Here is a 24,792-nt window from a genome sequence, read left to right on the forward strand (position 1 = left end):
TTGTGTACTTCTTTTGAAGTAATTTTCAATTAATTCAATTAATCAATGCAATTAGTAAATTTTCAGGTATTTTCAATCTATCAAGCACTAATTTGGGATAAAGCATTGTGATGGATTCTGGGGAAAGAGAATAACTAAAATATGTCCCCTGTCCTCACAGAACTCATAAAGAACAAGCCCAATACATGAGAAAGCCTGATTTTAAGTTCAGTGTCCTGAGTTCAAATTTAACTTCTGGCATTTACTAGCTATGAGTAAATCACATAAATCTTCTGAATCTCAGTCTCATCTCCCCATCTAGGAAATTCTCATTATATATATTTTAGAAATATGGTATCTACATCCTAGGTTTGTTGAGAGGCCCTACACATATATTGTATTGGAGGAGAACAAACAGCTGACAACTGGCCTGGGAACTGACTCAAGGGACGTATTTCTGGTACTGACTCCAGAGCTATCTCTTTGGTCATCATATCCATTGTGTCTTAGATGAAACTTCGCTAACTTTAAGGTTCTATTTCTCAAGCATCAATTGTTTTAAATGAAAAATAGACATGCCATGTAAAGAAGCAAGAACAGAGATGTTGGCTAGAGTGTGAATATAGCATTGAGGAAGTAAGTCAGATAGTTATTTTTCTACAGAGCAAAGTGTAGGGCATGAGACACTATACTTAACTAGCAAGAACTGAGTCATTCAATGCTCTAAATGCCCTACACCTCTGTGGTAGTCCTATGTGCAGAGCAAGGACAGTTGGGATAAGGAGGGATTGCTATGGTGACAGACATAAAGCTCTCCACCTGATTTTATATATCCTCAGACTAAATGGGGCTTGATTTCTAATTCTTTCATATACTACTTCTGACACTTAAAAGTAAAATCCAGTCACTGATCAGGTGTTCCAAAAGGATAATCCATTTATATAAAGTACTTTGTGAGTTTTAAATTACTATGTCAATGCTAGCTCTTGTTATATTATAGCAGTGGGATTCTTTTATCATATATTTTTAAAATATTTTAGTTTTTAATATTGATTTTCACAAGATTTTGAGTTACAAATTTTCTCCCCATTTCCTCTCTCCTCCCACTCCAAGAGGGCATATATTCTGATTGCCCCATTCCCTAGACACCCTCCCTTGCGTCACCCCATCCCCCCCCAATCCCCTTTGCCCTTACTTTCTTGTGGGGGAGGGTAGATTTCTATGCCCTATTCTCTAAATGTCTTATTTCCCATTTGCAGGCAAAAACAACTTTTTTTGAGCATCTGCTTTTAAAACTTTGAGTTCCAAATTCTCTCCCCTCTTCTCCTCCCACCCACCCTCCTTAAGAAGGCAAGCAATTCAACACTGGCCATACATGTATCATTAAGTAAAACACTTCCACAATATTAATGTTGTGAAACACTAGCTATATTTCCTTCCATCCTATTCTGTCCCCTTTTTTCAATTTTCTCCCTTAACTCTGTCCCTTTTCAAAAGTGTTTGCTTCTGATTACCCCCTCCCCTTATCATCCCCCCTTTTTTATTCTCTTCCCCTTACTTTCCTGTGGGGTAAGATACCCAACTGAGAGTGTATGTTATTCCCTCATGAGGTCAAATCTGATGAGAACAAGATTCACTCATTCCCCCTCATCTGCCCCCTCCTCCCTTCCAAAAGAACTACTCTTTCTTACCACTTTTATGTGATATAATTTGCCCAATTCTATCTCTCCATTTCTCCCTCTCTCAATATATTTCTCTCTCACCCCTTAATTTAATTTTATTAGAAATCAGCACCATATATTCAACTCAACCTGTGCCCTCTGTCTATATGTATATATATACATATATATATATACACACACATACACACACACACATATATACACACACACACATATATATACATATACATATGTATATTCCCTTCAACTACCCTAATACTGGCAAAGGTCTCATGAATTAAACACATTATCTTTCCATGTAGGAATGTAAACAAAGCAGTTCAACTTTAGTAAGTCCCTTGTGACTTCTCTTTCTTGTTTATCTCTTCATTATTCTCTTGATTCTTGTATGTGAAAGTCATATTTTCAATTCAGCTCTGGTCTTTTCACTGAGGAAGCTTGGACATCCTCTATTTTATTGAATATCCATATTTTGCCTTGGAGCATGATACTCAGTTTTGCTGGGTAGGTGATTCTTGGTTGTAATCCCAGCTCCTTTTACCTCCAGAATAACATATCCCAAGCCCTTCGATCCCTTAATGTAGAAGCTGCTAGATACTGTGTTATCCTGATGGGGTTTCCACAATACTCAAATTGTTTCTTTCTGGCTGCTTGCAGTATTTTCTCCTTAACCTGCGAACTCTGGAATTTGGTGACAATATTTCTAGGAGTTTCCTTTTTGGAATCTTTTTCAAGAGGCACTTGGTGGATTCTTTCAATTTCTATTTTACCCTCTGGTTCTAGAATATCAGGACAATTTTCCTTGACAGATGATGTCTAGGCTCTTTTTTTGATGATGGCTTTCAGGTAGCACTATAATTTTTAAATTTTCTCTCCTGCATCTATTCTCCAGGTCAGTGGTTTTTCCAATGAAATATTTCACATTGTCTTTCACTTTTTAATTCCTTTGTTTCTGTTTTATAATATCTTGATTTTCATAAAGTCACTAGGTTCCATTTGCTCCAATCTAATTTTTAAGGTGGTATTTTCTTCAGTGTTCTTTTGGACCTCCTTTTCCATTTGGCTAATTCTGCCTTTTAAAGCATTCTTCTCCTCATTGGCTTTTTGGAGCTCTTTTACCATTTGTGTTAGTCTATTTTTTTAAGCTGTTATTTTATTCAGTATTTTTGGGTCTCCTTTAGCAAGTTGTTGACTTGTTTTTCATGGTTTTCTTGCATCACTCTCATTTCTCTTCCCAATTGTTCTTCTACTTCTCTTACTTGATTTTCCAAATCTTTCAGAGCTCTTCCATGACCTGATACCAATTCATATTTTTCTTGGAGGCTGTTGATGTAGGCTCTTTGATTTTGCTGACTTCTTCTGGCTGTGTGTTTTGATGTTCTTTGTCACCAAAAAAAAGATTCTATATTCTAAGTCTGAGTCTATATTCTTTTTCACTGCCTGTTCATGGTCCCAGCCAACTAATTGACCTTTGAGCTTTTTGTCAGAGTGTAAGTGCTTCTACAGTAAAGCATACTTTGTCCCAAGCTTTAGGGGCTGCACTGCTATTTTCAGAGCTACCTCTATTCCACCATCATTGCAAGCTCTGCCACAGCAGTGCTCTTCCTTCCCCAAGAACCACCAACCAGGACTGCAACCCAGATCCAAGCAGGGCACAGCAAGAGAACCTGCCTCTGTGCCAGCAAAGCATTCTTTGCATTCCTGCTCTGATCCACTGCTTTAGTCCTCCCACTGTGTGAGCCAGGGACTCCTGAAACAGCCACAATTGGAGTTCTGGAAGAAGCCCCAGGAGCTTCCTGCCACTGTTGCCACCACAGCACCACCCCCACCACCCACAGGGCTGGGGCCAGACAACTCTCACCCCTATCCAGCAGTTTTCCCACTAACTAGTTCCATTGTCTATGGCATTTGTGGGTTGAGAAGTCCGGTAATTCCTACAGCTCAATGATTGATGGCCCTCAGGCCTGCTCTGCCTGACTCCTGGTCTGGTTGGTCCTGGCACAGCCCATGCTGCACTGTGCTCTGTTCCCAGCAACGTGCAATAGACCCTTCCCAGCCACCATCCAGGCTATCCTGGGCTGGAGACATGCTTCCCTCTGCTATTTTGTAGGTTCAGCAACTCTAGAATTTGTTCAGAGCCATTTTTATAGGTGTTTGGAGGGACTTGAGGGAAAGCTTAAGAAAGTCCCTGCTTTCCAGCCACCATCTTAGCTCCACCCCCAGAAGTGGTCTAGGAATGGGATTCTTAAGCTTTTTGTGTGTACTTCTCATGGGCCTTTCTGGTAAACAAATGAAGTCTATGGACTATTTCTCAGAATGAAGTGTGGAAGAGAAAGGGAATAAACATTTTATTGTGCCTACTATGGGCCAGGCACTCTGCTAAGTGCTTTACAAATATTATTTCATTTGAATAATAATAATTTAATGGACAACATAGATATATATGATTACAAAGAAGGTCAACTTATATTGAATTACATTTATTTCACTAGATTATAAGCACTTTCACAGTAGGGACTTTCTTTTGTCTTTTTTGCTTCCCCTAGTGCCTAGCACAGTGCCTGCAACATAATAATTGCTTAATAAATGTTTAGTGATGGGTTCATTGACTTGTCAAAGTATATAATATAGATAGGTAAGTAGAGATATGTATGTATCTATTTAGATATAAACAGATTCACAGTACCCAAATTAATTATCCTTGTTCTAGGAAATTATAGCACATACATAAATGACTAAAAACAAAATAGATGTCTAAAGAAAGAAAGATAACTTCTTACTGGGGAAATCAAGGGTGATTTCATGGATCAGGTGGCATTTAATCATATATAGGTTCCTAACAGGTATGTGTGTGAAAGCAAGAAAAGGAAGGAAAATTTCAGTTACAGATAGGACTTGCACAAGAGCAGAGAATTAGAAGGAAAGGATGTACATGAAGAATAGGAAATGGTCCAGTTGCTAGAGCATGAAGTGCATAGTGGCACATGTGAGGAAATTAGAAAGAGATTGGCAACAGCCTGAAAGAAGCCTTTGAATATCAGGACAAGAAGGTTAGAATTTATTTTGTATGTGAGAAGGAGCCATTGAATATTTTAAAACAGAGGAGTGATGTAGAGTTCTCCAAAATGGCAACCATTGCAGGACAAAGGAAGAGTAAAAAGGAGATTAACCAAAGAAGTCAAATATGGGGAGAAATGCTAGTTCAAACCTTGAATTTCTCAAAATGACCCACCAGGCAACTAGAATCCTCTTCATCTCTTGACTCCCTGTATCATCTGGATTGCCCTTTCTATCACTCAAACCCCATCTAACTATGGTGCTGCCTTTGGATTTGCATTTTCTTTTTGCTCATCTGCTCATTCATTCTGTGTATCCTTCCAGTTGGGAAACCATAATCCCAGATGAAGCATTCTCAGTCTTCTGGCAAAGGAAAAGACGAAGTTGAAATCATTCACCATCCTAGGTACTACAGTGAGCTTTACATTATTGATTTATTACTATCCATTTCAAAGTTACATTAAATATTTTAACAAATTCCATTGAATCCCCTATTATTTCACAGCCCTAAGAGAGAGAAAAAAGTTAAGACCTCAGAACATTTTTGTGGCAATGATATCAAATCACAATCTTTTCACTATAAACTCTATAGTTTAGTAACATTTTAAAGAGTCAGATGGAATATATGTATATATATATTTGCATAAATATATATATATATATATATATATATACATTTCTCTTAATGATGGAATATCTTTAAAGCATGACATTTAATTGATGTAATTTTTAAAATATATGACAAATAATAAATCATCTACATATCCTTCCATTTTTTCTGAAATTAAGTTGCTATCAATTGTAATAACATGCGTTTAAATATTTAATTTTAATAAAAACATTTTTTTTCATTTGGTGGATGGCATGATAGGTACGATATTTGTTTTATTCTTATTTTAAAATCCCAATTGATAGTTGACAGGTTGATGGGTGGGTACATAGGTAGATAGATAGATAGATAGATGATAGATAGATAGATAGATGATGGCTACGTAATTTCCTCCTGATTTTTGAATTTATGAATACTGTAAATTTCTAATGAAGAAATTCCACCCACCAAGGAAGACTAGAAGCTTATCAGTAATTTATACTCTAACCTTCCTCAACACTACCAGAGAGCAGTTATGACCAACTGTCACCCATAGGTAGATGAGCACAGTAGCCCTGAGAGTAGCAACACCCCAACCCCCAAACCAGTCCTGTTTCTAGACCAGTCCCCAATAATCATCATTCAGAAAGATAACTCCTGTGGAGAAGAGGCCAGCCACCTCCATGAAATGATGAACTACTACCCATAGAGGGAGGAAGCCAACTTACCTGTAGTAGCAAGGCACGCTATTGGAGAGAAAGAGAACAGCATGTGCTGGACAGGTCAGGTCACTGCCACTACCTTGACCAACAACTCCTCTCAGATCCTGATGGAGGCAGGTTAACATCTTAAATCCAAGATCCTTGGGATGGCAGTATTTCCATCTCAGGGCCAACAACCATCATCCTGGAAAGCAACTCCTATTGAGATAAACCCTGGCAACAGCTTCCATATGCCCTACAGCCAAATCTATTGAAGAATCATAAAAGAAAATTCTTGTCACCAAAACCTTTGGGCCAGTCAAATGGTTCAGCCTCAGAAATCAATTTTGTTGTGTTGTGTCTGACTCTTCCTGACCCCATTTTGGGTGTTCTTGGCAAAGATGTTGAAATAGTTTGCCATTTACTTCTCTAGCTCATATTACTCATGAGGAAACTGAGGCAAATAGGATTAAGCGACTTGCTTAGGGCTTTCCCCTGGCTGGCTGCGCGGAGCCCGCATGATGCCCGGAGTCACGGTGAAGGACGTGAACCAGAAGGAGTTCGTCCGGGCCCTGGCCGCCTTTCTGAAAAAGTCAGAGAAGCTGAAAGTCCCCGAATGGGTGGACACGGTCAAGTTGGCCAAACATAAGGAGCTGGCGCCCTACGACGAGAACTGGTTCTACACCCGGGCTGCCTCCACGGCTCGGCACCTTTACCTCTGAGGCGGGGCCGGCGTAGGATCCATGACCAAGATCTACGGGGGGCGCCAGCGCAACGGGGTCATGCCCAGTCACTTCAGCAGGGGCTCCAAGAGTGTGGCCCGGAGGGTCCTGCAAGCCTTGGAAGGCCTCAAGATGGTGGAAAAGGACCAGGATGGGGGCCGGAAGCTGACACCTCAGGGACAGAGAGACCTGGACAGAATTGCCGGACAGGTGGCAGCTGCCAACAAGAAACATTAAGACAAACTAGACCAGATTCATTAATAAATTGCCTTGTTCTTAAAAAAAAAAAAGTGACTTGCTTAGGGACAAACAGCTAGTAAGTATCTGAGGGCAGATTTGAACTCAGGTCTTCCTGACTCCAGGGACTGTCTGACTTTTTAATGTAGCCTCGGCACTTAGCATAGTGCTTTGAACATAGTAAGCACTTAACAAATACTATATTCATTCATTCATTCATTCATTCATTCATTCATTCATTCATCCATCAAGACCACAAAGTGAACCTTCTCATCTAAGCATATACTTTCCCTTGGCTTTCCCAAATACTTTATGACCTCTTTCACATTTGTTACTATCCTGATTGAGTCCTATCAATCTTTAAGCATAGCAGTGACTCTTTTTCGTTGTGGAGGGGGTGGTAAGTTGGTCAGGAATATTTCCTACTTTGAGCACATCTTAGTTTCAATTAATTCCTTTCATCAAGAACCTCTTATGTATGTATAGGCACTATGATAGCTTCTTTGGATACAACGACAAGATCATGAAATGGTATCAAATTATGATTTTTGTTTATAGGAATACTTGTCAACCCTCCCCCACAAAAAACGAGAATTAGTTCAAACTTTCTGAGACAGATTGCTATTTAAATTACTGTGGTTATGCGACAGATACTGTCACCACCACAAAGCTCCTCTAAATGCTAAAAAGAAAGGCAATGTAATGTTCCTTCATTGCTTACTCTCTGTAATAGATAAGATATCATTTGTGATAATCTCATATTCATGACATCAGAGTTGGATTTATTTTGTACTGTATGTGCATGTTGTAAAACATGGAGGTCATATGTTAATCAAGGTATGCAACCCAATTATATCTACTTTAGGAAATGATATTTTTATTGTTTTATGTGCTTATGGAGGTTTATAATTGCTGTACCTTTGCTTCTATGTTTGGTCTCACATATGATTTGATGATGAATCATTGACCAGGAATCTAATTTCTAGTGATAACATTGCTATAAAACACCTAGGAAGTGATAAAATATGATCAGATTTGGGATGGCCTGTTGTGCAACCCTTCACATTTGGAAGTGGTTTCCAAGAGCAAAGAGCAAAGGGCTAAGATTACTCTTCTGTGATCATTCTATTAGGGCTGAGTTCCTCACTTTCCCATGTCTAGATTTAAGTGGACATTTGAAACACAGGGCATTTAGTACTAGCCCCCTGGATGGAACATCTTAATTTCTTTCTGAAATGGGCACTGTGGCTGCCTTTCATGCTAGCCAACAATCAGTCACCTTCTAAATCCTCCGTCCTGGCTAGTCTTAAATGCCTTATAGCCTCAACAGCACTTTCCTTGGGAATGGAACTGAGGCAGAAGTAATGGGATATTTGTAACAACAACTAAACTGAAGACAAATATATTCTGGGCTCTTTCCCTTTCTTATGGTTTGTAGAGAGACTGAACCATGTACATGGATAATGATGTCCTCATTACCTTGTGCAGAGGTCACACATATATTAACTTTCCTAGGCAAAACAATAATTTTTGACACTGTGGCTATTTTGATGTCAGCAAAAAAAAATAGAAAACTGATGAAACTATGTATCTCACTTAAGTTAAAACAAAACAAACCAAAAAAAGAGTCCAAACCTACAGTAGATTGCCATTATAAAAATTGAATGAATAAATAAACACCTAATTTTGGATTCCAGATTCATCTTCACTGTCTGTGTGTGTTAAGTGAAATGACATATTTATACACTTTAGCAGGTATACAGGCAGATCACAGAATCATAGACATTAAGAATTGGAGGGCATCTTTGAACCACTTGGCCAAACCTAACCTGGAAAAGGATGCCCAATAGATTGTAACTGACAAGTGTTCATTCAGACTTTGCTTAAAGACCCCAAATTGGGGCATATGCATTACCTCCTTTTCACCCTTGGAAAGCTCTGATTCTTAGGAAATTGTTCCTTCCCTCTTTCCTTTAAATAAGGATTAAATTTGAGTCTTCAACTTTTGCTTATCCCTCTCTAAGTTCCTTCTTCCATATGATAAGCTTTAAGTACTCAAAGACATTTGTTTTTTCCTACATCACCTTTTTCCCCAGTCTAAAATAATGTTGTTGTTCAATTGTGTCCGATTCTTCATCACCCCGTTTGGTGTTTTCTTGGCAAAGATACTGGAGTGGTTTGCCATTTTCTTGTTCAGCTCCATTTTCTTCTGCAGCTTATTTTACAGATGAGGAAACTGAGAAACACAGGGTTAAGTGAGTTGCCCAGGATTACACAGCTATTAAGTGTCCAAGCCCAGATTTGAACTCAGGAAGATGAGTTTTCCTAACTCCAAGCGTGACACTATTCACTCTGCTACCAAGCTCCCTGATAATCCTTTAGATCTCCCTACAATTTCAAACAAAATGCTGAAAACTTTGGATTTTGTTCTCTTGGGACAGGCCAGGTATGGGGAACCTGTAGCCTTGAGCCATATGTAGCTCTCTAGGTCCTCAGGTGCAACCCTTTGATTGAATCCAAACTTCACAGCACCAATCCCCTTAATAAAAGTATTTGTTCAGTAAAACTTGGACTCAGTCAAAAGGCCATACCAAAGGACCTAAAAGGCCTCATGTGGATTCAAGGCCACAGGTTCCCTACCCCTGAGATAGCTGATAGAGACTAGACCTCTAGTTTCACTGGTATAGGAAACTCCCAGATGAGGAAATATCCTCTCTCCATGGATGTCACAGTCTTCTCTGCAATTCTGAGTCTTAAGAGAATTTTCTGTAGTGCTGAAATGTTATATGAGCCAGGTTTATATGATCTGTACATGTCAAAGTCAGAACTGGAACTCAGTTCTTTCTAGTCCTCAGACCAGTTCTCTGTCCACTGTAGCATATATTTTGGGCTATTAAAGTTCACTGGCTGAATTATAAAAAGATGATGAAAAATTTTCATCATTCTTTGAAAAATGACAGCCCTATCTGGATCCCTTTTAGAACCAATCCTTCTGGCCTATAAAAGCAAATCCAGGATTAATCATATTTTACTTGAGGAGTAATGTTATTAACTGCAAATTGGTCAGTATAATTATGAAATTTTAGCAATGGATAATCCTATTGGTGGGTGCTAGAAAGCTGTCTGCTGCTAATCCTGCAACTACTTCCTCGTGTCAGCAGAAGGATATTGGAGATAATGGTTTTAGATTTTCACTTTCATTGTTACATAAAACAGCAGAACAGAAGACTTGACCTTTATCATGGTATTGTCATTAACAAGCTTAACATTGGCAAGACAATTAGTGACAGGTTTTTAAAGTAAAATGGTCAGCTCTGTTTATTTCTAATAGAACAGCTATTTGTTTCCTTGTCATAGTCCAGTTAACTCTGAGGATGGGCTTTAGGTTGATTGATCTAGTCTGTTTAATTATCTGTGCAGGAAGATTTGGAATTATTTTAATTCCAACATTTTCAGGCAAGTGACTTTCTAGTCTTTTGCATAAAATTCTCTAATGGGCATATTCCATGAGCTAGTCATGCATATCTCATTTTCTAAAGAAATAGCTAATATTCCAGCCACGGCTAAAAAGCAAAATTTGTGCCAGAAGAGTAGCTCCTTTCTCAGTTCTTTTTGGAGAGTATGTGAGAAAAAGGAATTGTGAAGTTGTGAATTTGTTCTTTCTCTAGTAAACCTACACATAATTATATTTCTTTCATACGTGCATACTTATTGCCAAATCTGCCTAAGATGTTCATTGTGATCCTTCTATGTGAAGCAGGTAGACATCTTTGTATATACTGGCTCACTTCAACTCCATGAGGCAGAGAAAGAAGGAGCACATCGCAGGCAAGGAGTGGGGCATGGTCCATACAAAGACATCAAGAGATGAAATGGACTGCCACATGTGGGAAACAAAGTGTGTTGGCAATCAAAATGGGCTCTTAGCACTTAGTTCAAACAAGTGCCCTTGAAGAGTTTGGCCTTTATTTCATTGATTAAATTAGGAGTCCTTAATGACCTCCTTGCCTCAAGGGAGACCCTAGTTTACGTGGGTTTGAGTGACATGTTTGTGACATCAGAGGCTTTTAGACCACGTGGGTTTAAGTCGCCTCTTCGTGATGATTTTTAGGTCACATGGGTGAGTCTCATGTGTGACTCACCCTTGACCTTGAAAAAGATATAAAACCAGAGGTTGGTTTTCTCTTTTTCGGAGCTCTGACCCACAGCAGTGGTGGCACATGTGACTCTGGGCCAGCCATTGTTATGAACTCCTGGGCCGAACTCAGATGTTGGTAACTATGAATTATATTTTGGCGTGTCTGTCAATGTTTGTAATTTGTTTGTATTTGCTCTGAAGTTCAGGGTGCTGGCATTTTCCCCTAAACTAAGTGAATGATATTTGTATGCTGGATTAAAGTAAACTTGCCAACCCCTTAACGTTGCTTTCCTTAGTAAAGCAGATCAAAAGAACCTGGACTTTTGCAGCTTTCTATGAGCTGGTTGTCATTGATTTTACAACCCCCACAGCAGCTCTTAGCCAGATTGGTGAAACACAGAGTGAAGAAAAGTTTGTCAGGATCACAAAATATGCAGGACATGGGGTTAATGTCTTATGTCTAAAATGCATTGAGGAATATAATTCAGGTCCTCATCACCTTCTGCCTTAATAGAGTGTTAGTTTCATAATTGGTCTTCATGTTTATATTTTTCCCCTACTCCAATCCATCCTGCATATAGCTGCCAAAATAATATACCTAAGAAGTTATACTGCGCATATGATGCCCTTTCTCAAAAGTGTTCATAGAAAGTAAAACATTGTGAGGAAATTATGCCTTGGCTCAAACGCCTGTACTGACTCCCACTTGCCTAAATAGTAAAAAGCACAATCTCTCACAGCATGACATTTGTGGCCTTCTTACATTGGGCTCCTTGCCACCTTTCTAATCTTAGTTCATGAGATGCCCTTTCACAAAACCAATATTCCAACTGGATCATAAACCTAGCTCTTGCCTATATTATCCAACTGACTCATTTTTTATGCCTGGGGTGCATCTTTCGTCTTAGGGAAGCAAGGTGAAAAAAATGTATATGTATGTATGTATATGTATATACACACATGCATACATGTGTATGTGTATATATATACCTATATATACACATGTATGTGTATATATATATATATATACCTATATATATACATGTATGTGTATATATATATACCTATTATATATATATATATATATATATATATATACACACAGAGAGAGGCAGAGACAGAGACAGAGAGAGAAAAAGAGCAAGACAGAGACAGAGATTGTGCATTTGAGTGTGTGTGTGTGTGTGTGTGAGAGAGAGAGAGAGAGTGTGTGTGTGTAAGGGGGATGAAGAGGCCAACATTTGATGTCCTCTAAAGACTTGAATTCAAATGTGACTTTGCTGTTCATCACTTACCTGACATTGGGGAAATCATTTCTCCTCCACAGGCTTCACTTTTCTTATCAGTAAATTAGAGAGTTGGATTATATGACTTCTAAGGTTAGACTTAATGACTATCCAGGTGTAAATCTACAGTCTTATAATCACTTAACTTATCTCTGATCAATTTCATGATGTATAAAATGGGAATAATAATAGTACCTACCTCCCAGGGTTATTGTGAGGATGAATTGGGATATTTGTAAAGTTTTTTGTCAATTTCAAAGGTCTGTACAAATGTTATATTCGTGTTATTATTAACATGATGTAATTAATAATAATGTCCACCTTCCAGAAAACTTTTCTGCCTTCAAGGCTCAATTGAGGTGCTCTGTTCTTCATGCCGCCTCACTTGATTTGCCCATTGTCCATGTCCTTTCCTTTAGTTTAGCTTGTAGTATATATGTCTTTATATACATACATACATACACACACACACACACACACACACACACACACACACACACACACACATATATATATATATATATATATATATATATATATATATATATATATATATATATATATATATCATATGCTTTTTCCCTTCCCCAGTAGAATCTAAGCTTCTCGAGAGCAGGGATTCCTTTGTTATTTTTTTTCTATCTGTTTGCCCACTAATGAGTGTTTATGGAACTGAGTTTTTGAATCATATTAGCTGGGGAGCAGGGATCAGTGATGACTTCAATGACAGTAAATGAGTACTTTTGAAGGGATTGGAAGGATGAAAAGGAGAAATCTGTTAGATAATAGAAAAAAATAACCACACCTAACATTTACATAATGTCTTACTTACCATGGTGAAGTAATGTAAAATAAATAATAAAAATATTATTATTTTAAAATGCATAAATATATATATACAATATACAATATAATGAATTGTAAAATATAATCTAAAATATAATAATATTAAACTGAGAGGAGATATGCATGCAAAAATTTAAAAGACTGAAGAAAGGATGATGAGCTGTCCAATTTCATAGCTTTCTAGAGTACAGGAGAGTTTGGAGTCATATTCAAGAGAAGTTGATGGTCCAGGCTAAGAAATTAACACTTTATCAGGTAGTCAATGGGAGCCAATGAGGGTTTTTAAAGAGAGGAGTGATGGTATCAAACCCTTTGCTTTAAGAAGTTTTCTGGATTGTTGTGCGAAGTACAAAAATGGATGGGAGTTTGATGGGAAAATCAATTAGGAGGCTCTTAGAATAGGTTAGGTAAGAGGTGGTAAAAGCCTGACAAGTGCTGGTTGTAGGAGAAAAAGAAAGGAAGGGATAAAATAGAGACATGTTACTGAAGACATGTTGGTCAGCCTTGAAACCTGATTTGATTTGAGGGATGATGGAGAGGGCCATCACAGACAACTGAGAGGTTGGAAATCTGAGTGACTAAAATGATAGTGGTACTGTCAACAGAAATATAAAAGATAAAGGGAACAAATTGTTTCAAGTGAATATAAATTCATTTTGGGACATGTTGAGTTTGAGGTGCAGTGGAAATAGTTCCATGTCACCATGTTGATCTTTATGGTGATAATCACCAAATGTTTACTAAGGGCCTGCTGTGTATCAGGCATCATGAAGCATACAACTTATGTAGCATTTTAGGTTTTTAAAAGTGTTTTATTACACACCCACTCTAGTTTGATCCTCACAATGACTCTACAAATTTTGTGTCATTGGCATTATTAACTCAATTTTTACATGTGAAGAGAGTAAGGATTAGAGACACTAAGTGACTTACCGAGTGTTACGTATTTGATGAGAATTAGAACTCAATATTCAATAAGATGGGAATGCATTCTAGGCTCCTTGCAAGGCAGCTCATGCAAACAAACATACAGGCAGAAATTAAGAGCAATATTTGGCCTCTCAATATTCTCAGGTTATAGTATAATGTTATGTTCTATGAATGAATGGAGGGGCAGTAGGTGGCACAGTGTATAGAGCACTTGTCTTGGAAATCTGGCCTCAGATACTTATTAGCTGTGTCACTGTGGGCAAATCACTTTACCCAGTTTGCTTCAGTTTCCTCATCTGTAAAACGAGGTGGAGGAGGAAATGGCGAACCATTCCAATATCTCTGCCAAGAAAACCCCAAATGGGGTCATGAAGAGTCAGAAATAACTAAAATGTTTGAACCACAAACACGACTGAGTAGATGATAATTACTTTGAAAGTATCATGAAGGACTTGCTCTTTGCCAGATAATTGTCTCTAATTGGTTAAATCCTCAGTCATCCAATTGATTGATAAATATATGAAACTTCCAATTTGCTTATTTTTGATCAAATGTAAAATAAAGTTTGATTTAACAAAACAAAATCCCACCTTAAAAGCTCTCCTCTCTTTGGATATTTCCTTTGCATATGTTAAGATCATATATCTTGATAGATTGAATAGCAGAGATCCACTTTTGCCATTTTTCTGCTGAGTTAAATATTGAGCAATGCATGAAAAAGAAATAGCTCAAATCCTTCTTTAGATACATATATGTGACTATGAGCAAGTCACTTAACCCCTCTGTGTCTCATCTTCCTCATCAGAAAAGTGGAGGGATGGAATTGTATTTAATGGTCACTAAGGTGTCTTTCAGCTCTAAATATATAATTTTAGTATGATCAATAAACTATCTATTAAATGTCTACTATGTGCCAGAAATTGTGGTAAATGGAATTCTCCATAGATTGTGAGGTTTTCTAAATATTTTCATTTAAGCATGAGAATATACTGACAGTTTTAAGTTCTGGAACACCACAGAGACTTTCTAATGAGATCTATGAATACTCAGGAGGGAAATAGCAAGAAAAAAGGATGGAAGGTGCTTATTTATCATCCAGATTATCATAGGTAGAAGGGCAGTCCATTGACAATACATTAGTGAATAAATACATCATGGAAAGTCACTGCAGATGAGCTGAGCTCAGACAATACTGAACTGTATTCCATTTGGGAAATTACACCTTACCTTGAATAGTCACAAGCTATTACGGGCTGCTAAAGTGTTCTGTTAATGGTAAGGTTCTTCCAAAGACTTTCCAAAGATATGGATCACGTAACGTCCTCTAACTTCAATATGAATTAAAATTGAAGGTGACCAAAAGAGTAACAGAAAGATGAACAGTGGGCTTAAGCAGGAACAATGTGTTACCAATAATGAGCAGTATGTGGGATTTGATATAACAGTATCTTCAAGGACACATATGACTAGTGAAAAAAGGGTGGATTGGCCATGCCACAAAGGCAAGAAAGAGATTCCTAATATGGATAAGACACAATTCACTTAGGCTTATAGCTGCAGCCTGTTTAAAAAAGAAAAAGATCATTTGATACAATAAGCTCAGTCAATCAATCAGCAAACATTCCTAAATAGCCTATAATGTGTCAAGCACTGTGGTAAGCTCTGGGAACACAAAAATAAAAATTGAAAGACAATTTCTTCCCTCAAGGAGTTTACAGTCTAATGGGGAAAGTCAAGCCACAAAAGGAAGCTGAAAAGTGAGGACCAGAATGTAACTCATGCAAAAAAGAAAAAGAAAAAGAAATGTCAAAGTAGTGTGGCCAGTTGAGAAAGGAGACATCTGAGCTGAACACTCTCCTTTGAAGACTTTTTGTGGTTCATGACTCCACCCTCCAGTTAAAGAGATAGAGGGTGATGATGATGAGGTGAGCTGTAGGAAAAATCCTCAGACAAGTACAATGACCAATGAATGTATTAAGACCTCTCCCAGACAAACTCAGACACAAAGAGGCAGAACCTTGTGAAAGACCCCCAGTCTCCTGTCTTAGTTATGGTTCTCATTGTGAACTGCTTTGGGAAAAGGAGGGCCCACAAAGATGCCAACATACATTCTTTAAAAGATCAAGGTGTGTATGCATTTAAAAGATTCCCAGGTAGCTGTGAAAACTATGTACTGAATTTATTATTTATTTGAAAAGAAAAGTAACCTTTATATAATACAAATGTGGATTCATGTACGATCCTCTTTCGTATGTGAATATGTGTGTGTGTGTATCTACGCCCATACATGAAAATACCAATTTATTCAGTATTTAAGTTCACATATTTTTAAAGAGATATGTGTGTGTTTGTCCCCTTGCAATCAAGATGTAATTTATCTACTGGCCTTTGCCTTTCTCTTTTAGCCTTGCTCTTACTTTTTCTGCTCTTTGATCACTTTGATTCTATGCATCTTTGAGAGCAAACTACCATTTAAGGGCAGATCTGGCAGAGCTAATATGGAAGCCATGGTCAGATTTAAAATGATTAAATTACCTAGAAATTATGTTTCTCTGACCTTTTTAAAAGCCACAATCTCTTATAATGAAGAGTACAACAGAGGAGACAATACAGCTCAATAAAACTAACCAATACATCACCCACCCTTATATGTAATACTGCATAAACATCACATCCTTAACATAGTCTACCACCTTAATGAAGAAAGGAGGTGAATACATTTTCATATCTCTTCTTTTGAGCCAAGTTCAGATTTTCAGTTCTTCTTAATCAAGGTGGGCTCCTACGTATCTGTTTCCTGTGTAAATCTCATGAATTTTGAACTCCATACAAAAATGTTAAATTTAACCACTAGGGTCAACAGCAGAGATTGAGAGAACTTCTACCAGTTCCCTAGTTGTTTCTGGGTCCCCCAAAAAAGATAGCTTTGATATCAGTAAACCAGATTGTTGGCAGATGCAAAGATTTCAAAGTGATGAGGGCTGTGTCCCATTTCCTGCTTTGATCCCAACATGGCCTATAGCCCTAGTATCATTCTACAATATGCATAGATATAACTAGGGTGAGCTGACTAAAGTTCTTACCCATATGCTTAAATACTGAGTGGAAGTGTATTTTTTCCCTTGTGGGCGACTGCTACAAGGAAATATGGACTGCCATCCTTGTGCCTTCTACCTTATGATCCTCTGCCTCCCTGGGCTTCCAAGGGGGTTTTATGGGCATGTGGGTCTTGATGTTTAGGGAAGAATGGAAATGCTCTCTCTGTTCTTTCTACTACCCATTCTGCCATCAACTAGCTTTTCCCCCCTCAATGTGAAAAAACAACGTTACTCCCCTGACCAAATATTCTGGACTATTAATGTTAATGCTTTATTTTTAGTGCTTGTTGAGGTTTCTGACATGATATAGTCATAAAAGGTTGCCTCCTGCCATTTTAACTTGAAGAAACAAAAAAGAGCAATCTAGTGATTAGCTGAATATTGCAAAACTGTTTTTTCCAGTGCCAAGTCTGGCTCCATTTCCAATCTTCTTTGCTAAAAGCAAACAAACAAACCCACAAATCCACAAATAAAACAAACAAAGAAGAGAAACTTTCAATTATCACAACTCTAAATTCTTACTGTAATAAAAATGGATGCTAAAAAAGCCCAGGAAAAAGAAATATTTTTCAAAATTATCCCTGAAACAATTATCCTGCTTGAGAAGTCTTGACCTTCAGGTAATCTATGAGATTGATTTCTATAGTCAATATTTCTTTCATCAGTTTCCAGAAGCCAATTGTCTTAGAGATATTGTTTTGTGCCATAATGAAGTACCTCATGAGACCTTGTTACAGGCACCAACAGCATTTCCAATCACTAAATTAGTTTTCTTATTAAGACAAAGTATTAGATTGCTTGAACTGTCACTTAGTTGAAAATGCTCCTTGAAATATTTAAACTCCTTCAGAAGAGCAAATGAAAATTTGTTTTAGTGATAAAGGATAGTTTCTTACTTTAAAAGCTAAGCATATTTAAATTTATACACACCAACACAAACATACATATATACATATGTCTGCGCATGCATATACACATGCACATACATTATATATGTACATAAATATACAGTTCTTTAATATGCAAATTGCATTGGTACCCAATATTTCTTACTACACAGAGATAAAATACAAGATGAATATTATTATGATCCTCTAAGCAGTCTGACCAAGTGGCACTGTGAAACAAATCACTTTTTGAAGATGCTTCAAATTCTTTCTCATTAGCTTACTCTCTGTGATATGTGTACAATTGTCAAGTATATCATTCAAGGAAAATTCATTCATGGACTAGTGGCAAAGTATTTCTAATTATTGTGGAAGGACAGTTTTACCAAAAGTTAACTCATTTGATAGTATGCAAGGCAAACTTAATTAAGATGTCATTCCTTCATTTATTTATCCATGAATTGTTTTAGTGACACATTCTCTCATTCAACCACATTCACTGAGAGCCTTCAATGAATAAGATACTATTTCAAGGACACTGGAGTAGAAAAACAAAGTAAAACATATTCAATGAAGGCTTGGGAAAGACAGGTGCATTATGACTTTGATGGGGGAACAGTGAATTAATCAATTATTCTGGAAGACAGTTTGGAATTATGATAAGAATGTGACTAAAATATCCATACCCTTTGCCCTTTGGTCTATATTTGGGGGAGGGGAGAAGCCCAAAAAGAGAAATAAAGGCAACATATACATCTATATATTTCTAGTAGCACTTCTTGTAGTAACAAAGAAATAGAAACAAATGAGATGTCTACCAAGACAAGCTAAATAATTGTGGTATATTAATGTAATAGAATACTACTGTTTTATAAGAAATGACAGCTATGCAGAATATTGAGAAGCATGCAAAGACAATGCACTGGTTCAAAGTGGAGTAATCAAACCAATAAAATAATATATACAATAACTGTGACAATATCCATGGGGTGGCAGGGGGATAGCAACAACTATAATTAATAAAACTGAAAATGTATAATGACCAAGTTTGCCCTAAACCAAAAATGAACTATACATACCCATACACACATATATGTGTATGTGTGTATATGTATGTACATGTATATATGTATATACGCATATATATTGTTACATAAAATGGCCCTCTGGATTTTCAAGGAATGGAAGGATATGCTTGGAAATAAAGATAACATGGAAAATATATTTCAAAACATTTTTCAAAAAAGACAAAGTACCTCCTCGAGGATGAATTCTTGAGGATGGATTGCAGTAGTATTTATCTTTATATTAACAAAGATTTCTCATATAGGAATCAGTAATCCAAAGAAAAATTTTGATGTTGATGGTCATTATGTTTATTATAATTTTGGCTTGAACTTGTGATTTCATCTGTATCATGAACTTCTTTTTTGTAAATTTCTTCTATTAATGCAGCCAGTTAACTTGTCTCTGCCTTATGGTCTTAAGATAGCTAGAGGTTAAATGATTGTGCATGGTCACACTGATCATATGTGTGTAGCATTCTTTCCAAAAAGTCTCACACTAGCTGCTCTGAGCGGAGGGTGAGGGGCCAGGTGCTCATTGAGCAATTCTGGGATCTATTGTCTTCTCCCACATGAAGAGACTGAGCTGACTTTGTACTGGATTGCAGGGTTTCACAACTGGCAGGAGATTTCAACTCATTGTCTAAGAGACAGAGGGACAAATGGCCACAGAGGAAGCATCAACAAGGAGCCTGAGACACACCTGAGAGTGTTAACTGTAGCAACTGGGGATACTTTGAATGAGAACAGAGGGATTGTGGAGCAGCTGAAGTATCCCCTTGATTTCAAATTTGCTCACTGAAAATCTGGATGAGAGGTGATATAATCCACTGAGAACCAAGTAGTAGGTGAAATGCCTCTTTCCTTTTTTCTCTTACATTAGACCTAAGAGGCTGGATGTTTAAATCACAAATCTCTTGTTATTTTAAGTCGATCCTTTACTATTATCAGTTCTTTAAAACTGGTTTTCTCATGATAATGATAAGATTAATCATTTTTATTGTTTATAATTTATATATTTATAATCATTTAAATGAATTCAGGGAATACAAATGATAATAACCAAAGAGTTTAGTTTTCATATAGAAGGATTTTTAAAAGTTCAAAAGCTAAATCTGTCCTAATGATCAGACATATACTGATCTGGGGCATGGGTGATTTGATCGTTGTATTAAAAATCTGTCTTTTCTTAAACTCTCCCAAAAAAGCAGAGAAAGGAACCCACATGGAACTAAAGGCCACTATTTTGCCTCTACTCTAAATTGAACTAATTGTGGCTACAAATTGCTGCTACTCAGATGCTGGGTCCTCTGATAAGTCTCTGGCATGTTAAAGGGGCAGAGACCAAAATGAGGGTCACACCTAATGTGTTTTTCCTTTGGGAAAAACAAAAATATGTGGTGGGGGTGTGGTGCAATGGATAGAGTTCTGTATTTGGGGTCTGAAAGATTTTAGTTCAAATCTTGCCTCAAACATTTCCTGTGTATCTGGGCATAGATAGTTCAGGTACATGATTTTGAACAGGGAACTTAAATTTGGTCAGTTTCAGTTTCCTTATCCATAAAATAAGGGTTAATAATGGCACCTATCTCACAGGGTGGTTCTGGGGATCAAATGATGTATTACATCTAGGTTACTGTGTAAACCTTAAGTCAATATATAAATGCTAGCTATGGTTTTATTTCTCCCTTTCTTTTGGGGGAGGGGAAGCACTTCTCAGCCAGATTTTACCCTCTGTAGTTGTATCTGATGCTTACACTTTACTTTTCTCGTTCTTTCGTTCCGTGTGTGTGTGTGTGTGTGTGTGTGTGTGTGTGTGTGTGTGTATGGCAATCAAGGTTAAGTGACTTGCCCAGAGTCACACAGCTAGTAAGTGGCTAAGGCTAAGGTCAAGTTTGAACTCAGGTCTTCTTGACTCCAGGGTCACTGTTCTATCCAATGTATCACATAACTGCCCCTGCTTACATTTTTCAAATTCAAGTATTTCTGACTCCAAGGTTTCCCCTTAAGTCATGGTTTGCATATTGCTACTCTGACAGAATTTCAGGATAATTAAATAATTAGACTCAATGTGGCTGCATTAATAGCCTTTTCCTCCAATTTTTCTTCTTTTTAGTGCATGGTTCATCAAGTTCATTTCCTCACCTTTGTTTAGGATTATGTTTGTGAATGTCTATCCTGAAACTACATATTTCCAGAGAACAAATTTCATTGCCAATTGGCACTCCTGCACATGGGAGGCTAGGTGGCACAGTGGATAGAGTGCCAGGTCTGGACTCAGGAAGACTCACCTTCCTGAGTTCAAATCTAGGTTCAGACACTTATTAGATGTGTGATCCTCATCAAGTCACTTAACCCTGTTTGCTTCAGTTTCCTCATCTGTAAAATGAGCTAGAAAATGAAATGGCAAACTGCTCCATTATCTTTGCCAAGAAAACCCTAAATGGAGTCACAAAGAATTGGACATGAATGAAAAATGACTGAACAATAAGAACCACATATAATTACCTCCAGAATAACAAATAGGACCATGATCTCACAGTTGTGTTTTTTTTTTCCAACCGGTATTGATGGGAGAATTCTCAAAGAAAACTGTTTATAGCATAACATAGAATCGTGGGCTCAGAATTTAGGCCCTAACTATTTAATTTGCTACTTGTTTGACTTTTGGCAAGTCTTTTACCCTCTGTGTGCCTCAGTTTCCATGTCTGTAAATTAGGAGAATTTTATTATTTTTTTCTTTTATTATTTAATATTTTTAGTTTTTAGCATTGATTTCCACAAGATTTTGAATTACAAATTTTCTCACCATTTCTACCCTCCTCCCACTCCAAGATGGCACATATTCTGAAAGAACTTTCTACCCAGCCTTTGGTGAGGTGTATGATTCAGAAAGTATAAGAATCATCCAAATTATAAAATGAGGAAACAGGTCCCAAGATGTCAAGTGACTTGACCAAAGACCTCCCATTATGTATTTGGCATTTGTGATTAAACTGAAGTTCATGACAAGGAGTTAGCATGGTGCAATGTGAGGGAAAAGGTCTCGATTTAGAGTCAGAGAACATGGGTTTGAATCCCAGGTCAATCAATCATTCAAGAATTATTTATTAAGCATCCAGGTGCTGTGTTAGGCAGTATAGACATGTGGCTAAAACTAAAAAATCCCTATGCCTCAAAAGAACCTAGATTCTATGAAGCAAGACAACATTGTGCACTCTTGAATACATACATAAAACTCACTATGTACTACCTGTTTGATATATGGGAAGTTATTTCCCTTCTAAGAGCTTTAGTTTCTCCATATATAGAATACATCAGACTATATTCTTTTTTTATTATTTTTAGAGGGGGCAAGGCAGGGAAACTGGGTTTAAGTGACTTGTCCAAGGTAACACGGCTAGCGTGTCACATGTCTGAGGCTGGATTTGAACTCAGGTCCTCCTGACTCCAGAGCCGGTGCTCTACTCACTGTACCACCTAGCTGCCCCATCCAATTATATTCTTTACAGAATTAATGATAAATCTATTTTTTGAAGTTCAATACACTTTCTAATACCCCATTGGCTCATGTCATCCGTTTGAAAGGCTTCATCCTAGGCTTGTATATTTTTGTCACCCGCTAACTATGGGTTTTCCCCAAAATTCTGCCATAGGTCCTCTTTTGTTCTTTCTCTACACCAGGAGTTCTTAATAATTTTATGTCATAGACTACGTTATCTGTCAGGTGAAACCTATGGACTTCTTAGTCCAATAGTTTTAATCTCGTAAGTAAAATATATAGAGCTATAAGGGAAGCCAATTATATTATAATTCCTATCTATATGTCCATCGTATCTATCTCTATATGTTTTTTCATGAGTCATAGGTTAATAACACCCACTCTACACTATCTCTCTTGATAGCCTCATCAGTTCTGATTAGCTTAGCTATGACCTCTTAGCAAAAGGCTAAGAGATCTATATATGCCTGAGTCCCTCCTCTGAGCTTCAGTCCCCTGTCTCCACTTGCCTATCAGACATTTCAACCTGGTTGTTATAGAGACAGAAATTGAATTCTCAAAGTTTCCTTCCAAAATCCCTCCTCATCAAAACTTTCCTATTTCTTTGAAGCCACCACCATCCAACCTTACCATTATCCTCAATTTCTTAAACTCCATTATTCCCTATGGCCAATCAATTGTCAAATCATGTCTTCTCCAAGTAACTCCTTTTCTCCACTCATTCAAACACTGTCTCAATTTAGGTGCATGTAACATCTCACCTAGATTATTATAACTATCTTCCCATTGGTCTCCTTACCTCATGTCTCCCTCACTCTAGTCTATCACTCACACTGCTGACAAAGTTCTTTCCTTTAAATAAATATCTGACCACATCAATCCCCAACTCAATAAGTTTTAGTAGCTCCTTATTGACACTAAGATAAAATGTTTCTCTATTTGACTTTTTAAAAACCCTTCTCTGTATTCACCTACCTGCCTTCTCTGACTCATTGGTCATAACCTTCCTACATTTTTCAATGCATCCAAATTGGCCTTCTCTTTGTCATCCATCTCCCATCTGCCCAACTTCCTCCTTGCTCTTCCCCATGGCTAGATTGCATTTCCTCCCTTACCTCTACTTCATAGTATCCTCTGAATTTGAGTATGCACCAATGTTCTGTTCTGGATTCATCTGTTGAATTCTTTATAATCTCTTATTTGGTAATCCCCTCAGCTCTCATGAGTTTAATTGCCAAACCTCTGAAGATTACTCCTAGATCTATATATCAAGACCCACTTTCTCTCCTAAATTCTGTTCTCACATCACCGATATCTTATTGAGAATTTCAAGTTGGATATTTTGAAGATATCACAACAGGTCAAAAATGGATTAATTTAAAATATAAATATCCTCAAGAAAGGTTAATTGAATATCTACTTTATGAATGGTACCATAGATGTAAAGAAATATGTGATATGTTTCCTGGCCTTAAGGATTTTAGAAAGTTATTGATTTGATATGATGTAGGTACAAAAGTATAAGTAATAATACAATACAGCATGTAAGTGTCGAACAAGTGGTTTACATAACCAGAAATTGTGTATTTATCCCATGACTGACCTCTGAGCTAATTCAAGTTACAAATAGAAAGTCATTCCCAAATTATGCTTTTAGATTTGGTACAATTGTATACATACTCCTCTAGTGAATTACATGGACATGTGGCTAATATATCTTTATACTGGCAAAATTCCTTAAGGGTAGGTTAACCATGGTAGAATGGATTTGTAAATCTTTTCAAAAACCTCAGAGATTTAGAGAGTCCTCATTTTTGTTTTTCTCTTTCATTTTTGTATATATATAAATCAAATTTATACTGTATATTGTATTCCTGAATTGGCCTCTTGGTAATTTGTCTCTATGGCTTGATGACAAATAAAACATGAGCATGAGACTGCGTTCCCATTATTTGCTTCTTGAACCAATGACAGAGCTCCTCCTTTGTGCTTATTTCGTTACATTCTCCTTTATTCTGACAATGTTGGAGGAAATTCAATAAGGTACATTTTTGCAACAAAAGTCTTGCAGGCG

The 24,792-nt window shown here is 37.2% G+C and overlaps 1 pseudogene; it reads left to right on the forward strand.

Moving 5' to 3' along the window:
• Window positions 1-6,523: 6,523 nt before the first annotated feature.
• LOC118851716 lies at window positions 6,524-6,967 on the forward strand (annotated as a pseudogene).
• Window positions 6,968-24,792: the final 17,825 nt, after the last annotated feature.

Source organism: Trichosurus vulpecula, chromosome 5 (genome assembly GCF_011100635.1).
Source record: "Trichosurus vulpecula isolate mTriVul1 chromosome 5, mTriVul1.pri, whole genome shotgun sequence".
In the NCBI taxonomy this organism is placed as follows: domain Eukaryota; kingdom Metazoa; phylum Chordata; class Mammalia; order Diprotodontia; family Phalangeridae; genus Trichosurus; species Trichosurus vulpecula.